Source organism: Lactuca serriola, chromosome 3 (assembly GCF_051521515.1).
Source record: "Lactuca serriola cultivar US96UC23 chromosome 3, Lser_US96UC23_V15, whole genome shotgun sequence".
Taxonomy (NCBI): domain Eukaryota; kingdom Viridiplantae; phylum Streptophyta; class Magnoliopsida; order Asterales; family Asteraceae; genus Lactuca; species Lactuca serriola.
Genome location: NC_136410.1, coordinates 302,917,012 through 302,933,064, shown reverse-complemented (window position 1 = coordinate 302,933,064; position 16,053 = coordinate 302,917,012).

Genomic DNA, 16,053 nt, shown 5'->3' with positions numbered 1-16,053 from the left:
TTACAACAAACCCCTGTGAAGAATTTGGAGTTTTGGACAGCCTATATACGACCGGCACCAAACAGTTCCCGATGTCCATCCTACTCGCCGAGTAGGTCGTGTACTCGACGAGTAGATGACTATTCAGACCTGATTTGTTCGTTTTTATTTACCGGGTATTGTTTGTTTGTGTGCTTTTGATGTTTTTATGAAGGTATCATGGCCAGAAGGGGGCAGTCTTCTCATGGGGGAGCCAAAGTGATATCCTGTGGCTTTCATTTCAACAAATCACTTCCAAGTCATCACAAGCTAGGGCCAAAAACATATTAGAGGCGCTCAAACAAAAGGAAATCCATTTACCCAACGCTGTTGACTGGGAGTGGTTGGGAAATGTGGGATTGGAGGAGGAGCTCACACCTTACTTGGTGAAGGAGTGCAGTTTGGGGTATACCACCGTCACATGTGATGGTTGGTTACAATTATTCAAGATACAAGAGCCTGTATATGCCGAGCTGTGTTGGGAATTTTTTGCTACCATCTCATTCCGAGGTGGTAGTGAGTATTACAACCCCGACATAATTTCTTTTTCTTTAGGCGGGGAGCTGCGACAATGCAGCATTGCTGGGTTTTCTTGGAGGCTGGGGATTTATGACCAGAGCACAATGATGTCTGAAGACTTTGAAGCTTTTCTGGAAAACTGCCATAAGGAACTTCCCGAGGCAGTGGTGGCCTCTACATGGTGGAACACCATTGCCAACCGGGTGTATATTCCTTCCACCGCTCAGGAGGGCCACATTCGCTCGCCAATCCATCGCCTTATTCACCGCTTCGTGGCTAGCACCATCAACATGCGGAAGGATTGGGACAAGGTCCCAACCCTTGATATCTTCTATCTATGGAGTATTATTACTCCCGAAGCTTTCTGCAATCTCCCCTATTGCATTGCCAAATTCCTTGCTGAAGGGGCGGTTAAGGAAAAAGTCAACTCCAAAATCAATGGAGGCATGTTTGTTACTAGGTTGGCCAAGTCGTTTGGGTTCCTAGATTTGCAACAAGCTAGGGCACTCACGGTTATCCACCCTCCACCATTCAACACTGCACTATATAGGAGGGCACAGATAGTTGAGAAGTTTAGTGATTCATTCTCCATTCCACATGAAGACGAGCCGGCAATCCCCGAGGAGCCGGGAATGCGGGTCCGACAACGTAGTAAGCGGGTACGAGAAGAACCACCGGTTATTCCGGTGGAAGAGGACAACGATGGATGGAACCAATTGGAGTACCGACGCTACTTGGAAGACATTGGACGAGGGGTGAATTATAATAATCAATCTTTTGAATACCTCTTCCAACAGATGAACATTGCCCCAAGACCCAGACCCAGCTATCCATACATTATGAGTTGGGACGAGAGAATGAGGAGAAGAAATGGAGAAGGAGGAAGTGGCGCGGGAGGAGCCGATATGGAAGATGAAGATTGAAGAGTTTTCTTTTATGTTTTGTGTTTTTATGATGTTATGTTTTGAACAATTGTTAAACACTTGGATGATTTTTATTTTTATTAGGATGGTTATTACTTTCACTTTTAGTTGTTTATTTTTCAGGAATGGAAGGTTAGGAAGCATACTAAATTGTTGAGGGTCAAGTAAGGAATGAGAGATGTTCACGAAGAGTACAAAGTTTTGTCCCTAGGATTGAGTCCGTTAGAGTCGAGAGTAATGGAGGGTGTTGCTGCTGAAGGATTTAGGGTGAGGGTCAGTGAAATTTCCAATTTCAAAACCTGAGTCAAAAGGAGCATGAGCTGGATCAGTTTTGGCAATACAGCGCCTACTCGCCGAGTGCACAAATTCTACTCAGCGAGTACATGGGATATTACACAATACAGTTCCAAGTCAAGAGATACTCTCCGAGTAGACTTGCAATTTTCGATTTCCAGGACTGCTTTGAGCACTTTCACTGCAGCATTTATCCACTTTTTGTGAGGAATTGTCACTGGAGATTTTATAAGAAGCTTGTTTCGTGAAATTTTCGAGCTGTCAACCACACGAGACGCATGACACCCAAGACATGGATGAGTTGTTCCCATGGCTAAAGTCAAGTGAAGATGGAGCTGAAGAGAAGAGTATCAACCTATCGACCGCTACCCCAGGGGAGTTTGTTCCAATTCTCTCTATATTTGCATTTTTATTTTGCATAATATGCAATGAGGGCATTGCATAAAATAAGTGTGGGGTAGAGGGTTGGTCACATATTAGAAAATTTAGAATCTTAATTTAGGCTAATTTAAAAAAAAAATTTGCATACCAAAAATATTACTTAGGACTTAATTTAGAAAATTTTGGTAAAAGCAAATTAGGATTCCATGTTAGAATTGTGTTGATGATTACATGAAAACCCAAATGTTTAGTTGAGCCTATACACGTTCTAGTGCATTTGTGGCTTCCTTATTCCAGTGAAATCATGGGACAAAAACACGACCCTGCTCAGCCAGAGGGATGCAATATGTTTAGCAACCTAAACCTAAAATATCCAGTAAAATTATTATCGTTAGCCAATAAAGGTTGAGGTTGAGCGCCCCTGCTTAAGCATGTAGGTTTTTGAGTGAAAAAAGAGAGGTACATGTAAAAAAAAAAAAAAAAAAAAAAGAGAGAGAATTGCAAGAAAAGTTGAAGAATTTTGGAGCAAATAAAGTGAAGATCAAAAGATCAAAATTCCAAGAAATTCAAAAAGTTGAAGATACCAAAAATCAAACAATAAAGGTGGTGAATTCAAAGAGATCAAAGATCAAATTATCAAGGAAGTGAAGAATTCAAAAGAGCTCCATAGTGATATCGAAAAGTTGTAATTCTAGATTATGTATGCTTGGGTTGCTCAACTAAAAATACCTTGAGGGTAAGAGGTTTTCTGCGGATGGATTCGGAGGGTTGCATAAAATGAGCATAGTTCGGGGTGAGTGGGCAAATGTTTATGAGTATTGTGAGTATTTGGAGTATGGGGGTACTTAGGACAGCGTTAGACACAAATGCATGTGTTGCGGTCTTGGCATAATGGTTGGGTTAGATTGGAATTGTCATATGTGATTCTAATATGTTTAAAATTCAGTTTTGCTTGGGGGCAAGCAAAAGTCAAGTGTGGGGTATTTTGATATGTGCATAATTAGTTAATTATTTAGCATACATTTTTATTCATTTTTAACTAATTATGTGAATAATATGGACAAAAGGTACTTAATATTGTTTAAATTTTGTTTTCAGTCCAAAAGACATGCTTGGGAGTGAAAGGGAACAATGGAAAGCAATTAGAGACCAAAGAATGAAGATTGAGGGACAAAAGCTTACCTACTCGGCGAGTACACGAGCCTACTCGGCGAGTCCATTAGAATATTCCAGAAGATAAGCCACGACTCCTGATTTAAGACGGATAACTACGAGCCTACTCGGCGAGTTGGGTCTGCTACTCGCCGAGTACACCCTGTTTTGAGATAGCTATAAAAACCGAGCCTTTATCCGATGTGACTACTTTTCTGGCGTTTTTTGAAGATCCATCTGCGATTGAGAACCCTTGAAGGTGCTAAGGAACTCTAATCTACAAACTTTTGAAGAATTAAAGCAACTAGGTTAATCATTCCACTTAGCTTTAGGAATTGAGTATGTTTAATCTAGTTAAACTTGTTTTTGTGTTTGTTTTTGCTGCAACTATGAGCTAAATACGTTTTTGTTTCTGTTTGGGGAATACCAAGCAACTTCTATGGTTTAATTCTTAGCTTTTGGTTGATTGTTTATTGGTGATTTATTAAATTAAGTTTGTTAAAGAACCTTATGCATTAATCACAACTATTTTCTGTTAATTGGAAGACAATTAAGTTGCATGAACATCTCTTATTTGTTAACCTCATATGTCTATGTGAACACTTAATCATATGCTTAGGAATAATGAATATGAAACTAAGATTAACAAGGAAATAGGTAGATTAATGTGTGAGCTTGTTTGAGAAACCAACAAACAAGAGGTTAATTGAACTATTAATTTGATTAACCACTACAAATCTTATTTAATCCAAATCATTAATCTAGGGAATTAATTAGTTTAAACACTTGATCACCGCTTAAACTAATTGATTGTCTAAGGGTTAGGAGTAATTAAGATGAACCTAACCACTATAGTTGGTAGCCAATAGCAATTAATCTATCATAAATACAAAATAACCATAGGAGTGAATTGGTTGAACCTAAATAGAAACATCTTTATCAAATTTGGTGAATTAGTTGTTTGCTTCAGTTACTTAGTTAATTAAGTGTTTTATGGTGTGTTTAAGTTTCTAGTCTTGCAAAACTAGAGAAAAACCTTTTTACTTTCATTAATTGTTTAGTTAAAATTAGCCATTAGTTTAATTTTACCGTTCCCTGAGTTCGATACCCTACTTATTCAACTATACCACTAAAAGACAGGTTCACTGCCTTTGTGTGCTAAATTTATTAATAAAAAGTAGGAATAAAACAAGTGCATTTTACACACATCAATCAACATCATCGATAATCAACAACAGTTTCACTTCATATCATTCATTCAACATCGATCATCAAACAAAACTTCGAAATTAAGGTTAGAAAAACATCAAATCATTTTTTTTTGAAAAATTTCATATAATTCTCTATCAATCTATTATTTTGTAAGTTTTAAGTAGTCAAAGTATCATGTTTTTAGCAATTGTTAAAAAAGCTTACTTGTATGCACTCCAACTGTTTAATGAAAGGCATGAACTAAATTACCACGTTATATTTACATATGAATATGTTTTGCAACCTTAATCAGTATATGATTATTAAAACACAAAACAAATATACAATTTTATATGTTTTTCATATGTGAATAACATATAAAAATTATATATATTTGTGAATATACCTTGTAATATTCATATGTTAATATCCTGTGTAATATTCATATGTGAATAAACTATGTAATATTCACATATGAATATATCATCTAATATTCATAAGTGAATATATCATCTAATACTTACAAGTGAAAATACTATGTAATATTCACAAGTGAATGCTTCGTTTAATATTTAAATATGAATATACTCTATCATATTCACAAGTGTATATTCTATATATTATTCATATGTGAATATACTATGTAATATTCATGAATGAATATACCATGCAATATTTAGATGTGACTAGAATGTGTAATATTCACAAGTAAATATATCATATAATATTCACATGTGAATCTACCATATAATACTCATATGTGAATATACTATGTAATATTCATATGTGAATATACTATGTAATATTCATTTGTGAATATACCATGTAATATCACATGTAAATATACAATATAAACAACATATATCATATAATATTCACATATGATTATACATTCATGTGTGAATATACCTGTTGGATTAGTGTCTAAGTCCATAACTATTTTCGTATGTACTTGACCCGATGGTGCATGGTCCTTTTGGGTTGCCTTCACCAAAGCAACTTGATAGGATGAATTATGGAGAGAAAGGATTAAATATGATTTATTAATATATTATGAGAATAATATATTAAAGGAGAAAATCATACTATTTAATTAATATTAGTCAATAATTAATTGGTAATTAGTTTTGTGACTAAAAGAGATTAATTAAACTTAAAGGACTGGAATTGTAATTATAAGATAATTGCAATTTGGGCCATGGATTGCCTTTTATTATAAGGTGGACGAATTCTATGGGGGAAGCCCATATGAAATCGTCCAAGGCCTTATGGAAAGGGCTCCATGGGTTGCTTAGGGCTTAAACATCCAAATTAGGGTTTCCATGTTAGATAACCCTAATTGCCTCACTATATATAGATCCCTTAAGGACCAAAAACGTGGCTAAGCTTCTTGCTAGGGTTTCACACGAGTTTTGGTAGCCTCCATCCTCCATCCTCTCTCCTCTTCATCCTCTTGCTTATGGTGTTTGTAAACCATTAGAGGAGTGACACTTGTGACTCTAAGCCTTCCAAAGTCAATAACAAGGAGATTTGGGATTGTTATTGTTACATAACAATCAAGGTAACATTATAAACCTATTCTCATGTTAATATGATTATTTGAATGCTAGAATTAGGGTTTATAGCCTTGGATAACTTGCATGTACAATAGAGAAACCTAGATCCAAGCATTAGGGTTTGTATGAGCACATAGGATGTCTTATGACAAAAACCCGACAATGGTATCAGAGCCTAGACCGGTTTCAATTGTATTGATGCATTGTATATCTGGAAAATTCGTTTTTTGGGTTTCTGGAGGCTGGACTCGCCGAGTCCATGCAGACTCGACGAGTCCAAGCCTGACTCGACGAGTCAACTCGTCAGATGGAGGGTATTTCGCAATTTCTTGCTGTTTTTGCTTATGAATAGTTACCTTATCATGTTAGATCAATATTAATCCGATTATATGATATATTTGACTATAATTTTGATCTAATTGAAGATATTTATCAATTAATAAGATAATTGTTTCCTTATAAGATAATTGATTAATTATTTTGACTAAATTGATAAATTGTTTTGCAAGAAATCATTAAGTAAATCAAATATGGATAATTATGTGATTAAATGTTAATTTGAATTATTTGTTATTTGATCCTTGTTGTTATGAAAAGTTTCATATTTTGCCCTTTAGGTTTTATAGTTTAAATTTGAACCCAAAAGTTTTGAAATTTAAATAGTTGAAACCCTTATGTTTTGAAAAAGGTTTCAAAACTTGCCCTCAAGTTTTGGAATTTAAATTTTGATTAAATAGTTTAATTTTGATATATATTTAAATTCTAAACCCTAATGTTTGAAATGTTTCAAAACTTGCCCTCAAGTTTTGGAATTTAAAAGTTGATTAAAAGTTTAATTAGGAATGTTAAATTCTAAAACTCTATTATAGTTTTGAAAAAGTTCAAATCACACCCTTATGGTTTTATTAATTAATTAAGGTGTATAATTAAAAGAAGTTTAATAAATCCATAAAAGTTTTGGTTTACAATTTAATTGAATTAAAGGTATAATTGTTAAATTAGACCACCTAATATTTTAAAAGTATAAAATACACCCTATACTATATATAACATTAAAAGTCTAACATTATATATATATATATATATATATATATATATATATATATATATATATATATATGTATGAGTAAAAGTCAGTCTTACCGTTAGTAGACCTCATTCACGAAGTTGGTCTATGAGGGGTGTTTAAGGAAATTGCCTATAAAATGGCGATTGAATGGGTATCCACTCTTACCCACCGCACTCTTGACTAGTGGATGGTCGTTAGCCGAACGGGTAGGATAGGACGAAACATTCCATTATAAGTATAATGAATTATCAAAGTAACTAAATGTTTTTATAAAATTCTCAATCTTAGTTACTTAGGCAAAAGTGAATTGATACAATTCCATGAAATTACACTTTGTGCCCTTGCGAAGACGTTAGTGGAGCGTGTGTGGTTTACCGGCACACTAAATGGTTCTAAGCAAAGGTAGCAAAGGGTGACTCAATGTTTGTCATAGTTCAGTGGAGCGTGTGTGGTTTACCGGCACATCGAATAGGTGATTGTAACATGTGAGGGCACCATGTAAGTTTGCATGGTTATTCACACCCGCTTTGTGATCCTCGGCATCCCAGTCACAAACAAGAGGGGCATATCGAGATTTAAACATGCCATTGAAAGTTCAATGAATCTCAAAGGATCTAGGAGTTTTCATAGATTTAAAACTTAAATTTCTTTTGCGTTTTTCGTGGTGGAAATTAGTGAATCGTCATTTACTTACCTTCAAATATTCTACAATTAGAGTTACAGCATCCCTCTCCCGAGTTGTAGAATATTGTGTTGGGTCCTAGCCTTAGTATCTCATTTGGGTGATTTACTAAGGACTCAATCAATCAACTAACTTGAATTCGTTTTCTCCCGTTTTGTAGATGTCAAAGTTTGACAACTATGGTCTTCTCAAATCCCGTGGAGCAAACATTCCACATGAAGATGATATTCCACGATTCGATCAAGGAACAAGAGATCATACTTCACTTCCTCCTCCTCCTCCAATTATTCTCCCTAACCCACAAGTTCAAAGGCTTGAAAATTTCAAGATCACTCAAGCCCTTTTGGCAAGTAAACATAAAGAAGGAAAGTCGATGTGTGCACACGTCCTAGGGATGAAGTCACACATTGATAGGTTAAGAATGTTGGGATCCGTCATCTGTGAGGAAATGGCTGTTGATTGGGTTCTTCAGTCACTTCCTAACTCATATAGTGAGTTCGTAAGAGAGTACTATATGATGAACCGCGACGTGACCCTTATAGATCTCACCTACATGCTTATTGCTGCTGAATCAGCAATGGTTTGGCGCAATAGAAAAGCAATGTTGATTGGTGAATCTGCCTTCAAGAACTCTATGGATATAGACAATGGCAACGAAATACATGCTATGATCGAAAAGTTTGATAATAAGAGAAAGGCAATGTCTGAAGTAGTTCCATGTCATGTTCGAACAGAGTCAATTTGCTTTTATTGCCAAGAGAAAAGGCATTGGAGACGAAGCTGCCCCATTTACCTAAGAGATCTAAGAGATGGGAGAGTCGAAACGTATGGCTCTAATTTAGGTAAAATCCATTAACTAACTCTTTTAAGCTTCATTCTAGATTCTAAATACATAATGTGATAAGATTGCAATTGATATTTTGTAGGATCGAAGAAAAGAAAGGAAGCTTAAGGGAAGAAGTGAGCAGAATCTAACCATGAAGGAATGGATTTGGATCGCATTTCTCGAAGATTAGATTTTTGAGCTACTACTTAGAGTTAGAATTAGTTTGCTAAGAAAGATGTATTAGCATAGTTTTTCAATGAATTGCATTGTAAGGACAAAATTTTTTCCGCAATAAAATAAATTTTGATTTTATATTATTTATTTATCCATGCAATGGCGTATATGAAAAATTGATGTTTGGATGTTTCTATTATTAGCAATAATAGATTTGATTCTTAGTTATGGAAAGTCGAGAATTTACCAAATAGGGAGAGTTTCTCATCGCCCAAGTTACAATTGGACAGAAACTTGGAATCATGCAACTTGGTTGCACGATGAATGAGAAATTTCATATTTTGGAAATTAGACTAATTCATTGACAAAGTGTCAAGTGAAGGACTAGGAGATCGAGCACACAAAGTTGCGTGTTGGTCAAAGTCCACCATAAGAGTAACAAAGATATTCGTCATGATTTACTAAAGGTTTAGTAAATGTGATTATACTTACAAGATTAAGTGTAATTCGGAATTGATTAAAAAGGTTTAAATCAATAGCAAAACGAATAAGAAGAATCAAGTAGGCAGAAAGATAAAAGTTTCTCCATTCTAAGAAGAAGGGAGAGTAGCTTTTATGCTTTATGATAGGTCTTAATGATTAAGAACCATATCTCAATTGATCCTCTAAGTAAGTCTTAGTACAATTATATGTTTAAGAAGAGGAATCAAGAATTGAAGAAATGGTTAAATCAAGAAGTCAATCATACTTCGTTCCAATAACAAGTCTTAAAGCTAAGATTGTGACATTGAGTGAAAAGTATTAAGAAGGTTTGTAACATTCATCAAATGTGGAAAGTTGTGACGTCTTGGATAAGACAAAGACCAACTAGGACCAATTTATGAAGAGTTTTGATAAAAGCTACACTAACTCTTGAATATTTGTTTGTCAAGAAATGTTTTGACAAGAGAATCTTATATGTCAAGGAGTCAGTGGGAGGCTTAATGGTATTGAAAGGTTTCAAGAACAAATCAAATAAACATTATCAATCATCACTAGCACACGAGTTGAGGTTTACAACCTATCGTGTTGACATTATTTTGTTTCTGTGTTTTTCCAATCGAGTTAATTATGCATGTGAGTCCTATGAGTTCTCATTTGAATGCATAAAATGCAAGGACCTTGATCAATGGAAAGTACACTGATAAGAAAAGGTGAGCTGCTTAACTACTTGGAAGACATGGTGGGCAGCTGTGCTACCATAAAGGCAAGAAATCGAGATCAAGAAAGTTCGATCCATATAAGTTTGAATTTGTCGTAAACTTTGGTTTTAACAAATTCACATGGATAGGAACAAATACACCATTTAAATCTAAGTGTCATAAGATTTCCTCCTTCATGAAAATGATTGTGAGGAAATGCTTTCACTAAGAAAGATTTTAAGAAGATAGTGATTGTAAAATTGCATTCTCGAATTCGATTATGGTTACGGTATCCCTTTCCATAATTTGAATTGTGAGGTTTGGCAATTAGTCTTAATTGTTTAGACACACATATGAACTATCTAAGGCAAAGGTGTATAAGTTCAAGAAGCCTTGATAAAAGAGTATCAAAGCACTAAGTATTAGAAACATGAACTTAAGAAATTCAATAAGTATTGTTTTTCTGAAAGTTAAGATGTTTATGAATACATGTCGAAGCTAGTGGGAGCATAAGTGTTATGTTTTATAATAATCATCATGATAGTGGGAGCATAAAAGTTATGATTGTGTGATTATTAAGGCATGTACTGCAAGTTGGCAATATTAATTATAGAAAACAAGAGTTATACCTTGCAAAGTCGTAAGGGTTGTAAAGTTGTTTTTCTATAATTAAGGGAGAGAATATTATGCTTCATTTCAAATCTAAAGGCTTAGGTTGTGGAATGTTAATAGATTTAGTCAAAGGTATATAGTGTGTTCTTAAAATTTCGATTATGATTACGACATTCCTCTTCACAATTCGAATTTTGAGAACATAGCAAATAAAACATTATGCGTCATGTCCCATACGCTTCGGGTATAGGATCGATTGCAAATGCTTTGATATTTGACCATTCTAAAATTTTCCAAACGTCGAGCGTATTTAGAGGGAAAAGGGACTAGAATTGGTTTTGACTAAAATAATTAAACAACTATCAAAGGACAATCCAAAGTTCGACGAGGATTGGTCGCTTGTGAGTAGTTGGAAGTATAGTATTGGAAAATATGGAAATGTTTTCATATTGGATGGACCATATAGACATCATTACGAATAGATAAGATTCTATTAAGAATGAGTTGACATATGGAAAATATGGAAGCGTGTCCCTGTTGGGAATTGAATATTAAAAATCTATGTCTAGATTAGAAACCTTTATGCAAAAGGATGTTCAAAGGAATGTACTTTGAGTGAGAGACATCATATCTAAGGAATTGTCTTGTAACAATCCCCAATAAAAGACTTTGTAATATCATTGGCAATAGTCTTTGTGACTTTGGTACAGTGACATTACGAAAGAATAATTGCATAAAATGTTAGAATCTAGCATATTCTATAAGTAACAAGAATTTGATATTCTTACATTTATGGAAAAGGATTTGGAGTTGTGAAATGAGAATGATTGGAAATGTGTTCAATGTGATATATTTCACAAAGTAAGAACCATAGGTAAACATTGTGTGCATGCTAGGAGCATGGGACAAGTGTTGTAATTCAAGTAAGAAGTTGATTACCCGAAACGACAAATAATGAGTAATCGATATGGTGATAAATAAAAGGTGTTTTATTTATACTCAAAGGTTTGAGGCCATATGGGATTAATATTATTCTTGTGTTTCACATTTGCATGTTTTGACTTCCAGAATAATTGAGTTTATTAAGAATAATCGAATTATTCGAACGGGCCACAGTCGTTCATATGTTGGAAGTAGATATGAATGAAGACTGTCGTGAATTGGTGTGTGGATTGTCTAAAAGAGTATTAGACATAAGCAAATGTTTGCTGCAATGTTCATGAGTGCTTATGAATATGATTTGAGCATTAGATTAAACCCACGCTCACTTGGATCACTCCATGAATTGTATCACGAGTGATTGGTGAGAAGATAACATCTTATATTCTTGAAACCGAGATGTGTGAGTTGTATCTTGCGAATCGGTTGCACATTGATAATATGTAAACGCACTAGTAACTTGGTGTTATAAAACATATTGTTGTGTGTGATTTGGTGTGTGAGTACAAGCAAGCATTGTATCAAAGTTTATCCATTCCTTTTATTCAAAGTAGGATAAAAGCGATATCTTTGGGCCCCTCGATGATTTTGTGATGACAAACGTAAATGCTCGGCCGGGCTAGGGCTAATTTGATTTGTTCAATTAGTCAGTCGTCATAAATCGGGAATCGAGATATAGTACAAAGAGAATGATTTGAAATCATGTCTCATACGATATCTAGAATGGAGGAATATATGATCCCTTATCTAAGGACACGCGTATCTGATATGATCAGAGTTGATAGCGGCTTTGGAAAGCTACGATTGCAGATCAGGATCTGAAGTCATACGCAGAATAGTTATTAGACTTATCCAAGTGGGAGACTGTTGGATTAGTGTCTAGGTCCATAACTATTTTGGTATGTACTTGACCCGATGGTGCATGGTCCTTTTGGGTTGCCTTCACCAAAGCAACTTGATAGGATGAATTATGGAGAGAAAGGATTAAATATGATTTATTAATATATTATGAGAATAATATATTAAAGGAGAAAATCATATTGTTTAATTAATATTAGTCAATAATTAATTGGTAATTAGTTTTGTGACTAAAAGAGATTAATTAAACTTAAGGGACTGGAATTGTAATTATAAGATAATTGCAATTTGGGCCATGGATTGCATTTTATTATAAGGTGGACGAATTTTATGGGGGAAGCCCATATGAAATCGTCCAAGGCCTTATGGAAAGGGCTCCATGGGTTGCTTAGGGCTTAAGCATCCAAATTAGGGTTTCCATGTTAGATAACCCTAATTGCCTCACTATATATAGATCCCTTAAGGACCAAAAATGTGGCTAAGCTTCTTGCTAGGGTTTCACACGAGTTTTGGTAGCCTCCATCCTCCATCCTCTCTCCTCTTCATCCTCTTGCTTATGGTGTTTGTAAACCATTAGAGGAGTGACACTTGTGACTCTAAGCCTTCCAAAGTCAATAACAAGGAGATTTGGGATTGTTATTGCTACATAACAATCAAGGTAACATTATAAACCTATTCTCATGTTAATATGATTATTTGAATGCTAGAATTAGGGTTTATAGCCTTGGATAACTTGCATGTACAATAGAGAAACCTAGATCCAAGCATTAGGGTTTGTATGAGCACATAGGATGTCTTATGACCAAAAACCCGACAATACCATGTGATAAATCGCTATTATTATGAACTAAAAGTATAGTTTTAACATTTTTTATGTGTATTCACATGTTTTTCGGGTATCATTATAACTCAATAAAAGAATGACATTTCAATCAATGGTTGATTCATATCCCGGTGGTTGACATAAATGAGAAGATATCATTGACGAAGACAATATGTTTTTATATTCACGTGTAAATGTTATACAATTTAATATATTCTTCATTTTGATCGTGTTTAATTTAAATGCAAATGATATTCATTAACCAATACAATGTTGTTTGTCTTAGTATAATGTTGATTTTACATGTAAAATAATATTGTTACAATATACAAAAAAACTATTCACAAACCAATTCTTATAGTGTATTATTTATTTTTATATATAAAGGTTGTATTCACAAAATAAATAAATCAACATGTATAGTTTATTCACATAAGTAAAATTAACACATTACAATGATGTTTTTACTAGTGAGATTGAAGTTAGTAACATCATCAGTAAATATGTCGTAATGATTTCTAAACTTTATTCATATATGAATAAATAGCATGTCATGATGTTGTCATCACTAGTAGCAATGAAAATTTAGTGACATCATCAAAACAATTTGCCGCAATGAAGTTTAGTCTCGGAATTGGACGAAATTCGCATATTTGATGTAAAATGGTGCGATTTACAAAACGCACAGCTTTGCTGTGATGTATGGTGTTTTTTGGCCATTCGGGACTGTTTAGGGCCTCAAAATGACATTTTTCTATTTTTATAATTTTCCGAAAAAAGTTATCATTTATTCACAAATAAATATAACATTAATAAAAATATCTATGCTTATATAATTATTTTATTAACCTAAAAAGATTAGTTGTATATGAATAAATATATATTCTTATCAAATACTTTTTTATCTTTAATTTTATATATTTTGTAGTCCTCGGTTTTATTGACAGTTTTATTCATTTGTGAATAATACATATATATTCACATTTGATTATTATTATTATTATTATTATTATTATTATTATATATATATATATATATATATATATATATATATATTGTTATAAGGTATGATTAAATAACAAGATAAATTATAAAGCAAAGAAAGACATGAGAGTAGAGAGAACTTTTATTCCAATATTTGTGATGAACTCATCAAAATTTACAATACATAATATTCACTATTTATACTAGACAAAGAAGATGAAAGGTGATGTATGATATGAATGCTCATTATAGTGGTGCATAACTACACTCATAAAACACATAATAATGTTTGCTATAATGTTCACTAATTATGGAGAGTAATGGGGGAATATGGAGAATCCAATAGTCATTCACTAAATAATAATTCATAACACTCCCCCCTTGAATGACGATTGTATCATGCCTCGTTAAAACCTTAATCGGTAAAACCTCATGGGAAAAACCCTTTATTAAGGAAAAAGAGTACATGATTAATAATAGATATTGGAAACAATTGCCTCGTTAAAAACCTTGCTAAGAAAACCCAGTGGGAAAAACATAGCTAAGGAAAAGAGTACAATATGTTTCCAACTCCCCCTGATTAGCACATCACTTGATTCTCTTGAAGCACCGCATAACAATGTTTCGTACCATCTTTTCAATTTCGATGTAAGAAGTGCTTTAGTAAACCAATCAGGAAAATTGTTACTGGATTGAATTTTCTAGATGTTGATGCCACACTCTTTTTGAAGATCATGAGTGAAAAAAACTTTGGTGATATATGCTTGGTTCTGTCTCTTTTTATAAAACCTTCCTTGAATGGAGCTATACAAGTTGTATTATCTTCATATAGTATGGTTGGAACATCCCTGTTAGAAGTTAGACCATAATTCTTGCAAATGTATTGAGTTAAATTTCTTAACCATATACATTCATGACTTGCCTTATAAATTGCTATAATCTCTGCATGGTTAGAATAAGTAGCAACTAAAGTTTGTTTAACAAAATGACAAGAAATTACGTTACCTCTACAAGTGAATAAATAACATGTTTGGGATCGAGCTTTATGTGGATCAGATAAATATCCAGCATCTCGAAGATATCAAAGAGTGTGTTTGACTCTATTCCATTATCTTCTTGTTGGACAAGAGCTATATCTTGCTAATAAGTTTACGACAAAAGATTTATCAGGTCATGTATTAATAGTAAGATATATTAGTGCACCAATAGCACTAAGATATAGTTCTTCAAGAACAGGAAGATTTTCATGTTTTTTATGATGCTGAAATTGGTCCTTTTTGGCATCTAAGTGCCTTACCACCTTCGGGTTACTCATGGATGTGAGTTATTCATATAAAACCTTTTAGCACATTTTCTAGATATTAATGTACAAAAACTCCATGTTTGTGTGCTTAATTTGAAGACCCAAATAGAATTTCATCTTACCAAGATCATTCATTTCAAAAGTTTCTTTCAAACAAGAAGTGACCTTTTCCAATTCTCTAGGAATTCCAATTATGTTCAAATCATCTACAATAACATCAATTATGATAAATTCTTATCTGGATCTTTTTATGAATACACACTTACTTAATGGATCATTTTTATAGCACTCTTTCAACAGAAATGTACTTAAACAATTGAAGCACATACGGTCAGATTGTTTCAATCTATAATTTATTTAATTTTACCAAATATACTTCACGAGAATTAGAAGTTTGTGCTTCTGGCACCTTAAACCCTTATAGGATTTTCATATAAATATCATTTTGAAGTGAACCATATAAATAGGCGGTAAATACATCCGTTAGACACATCTCCAGTTTTGCATATATTGTTAAACTTATAAAATAACTGAATGTAATTGCATCAACTACCGGAGAATACGTTTC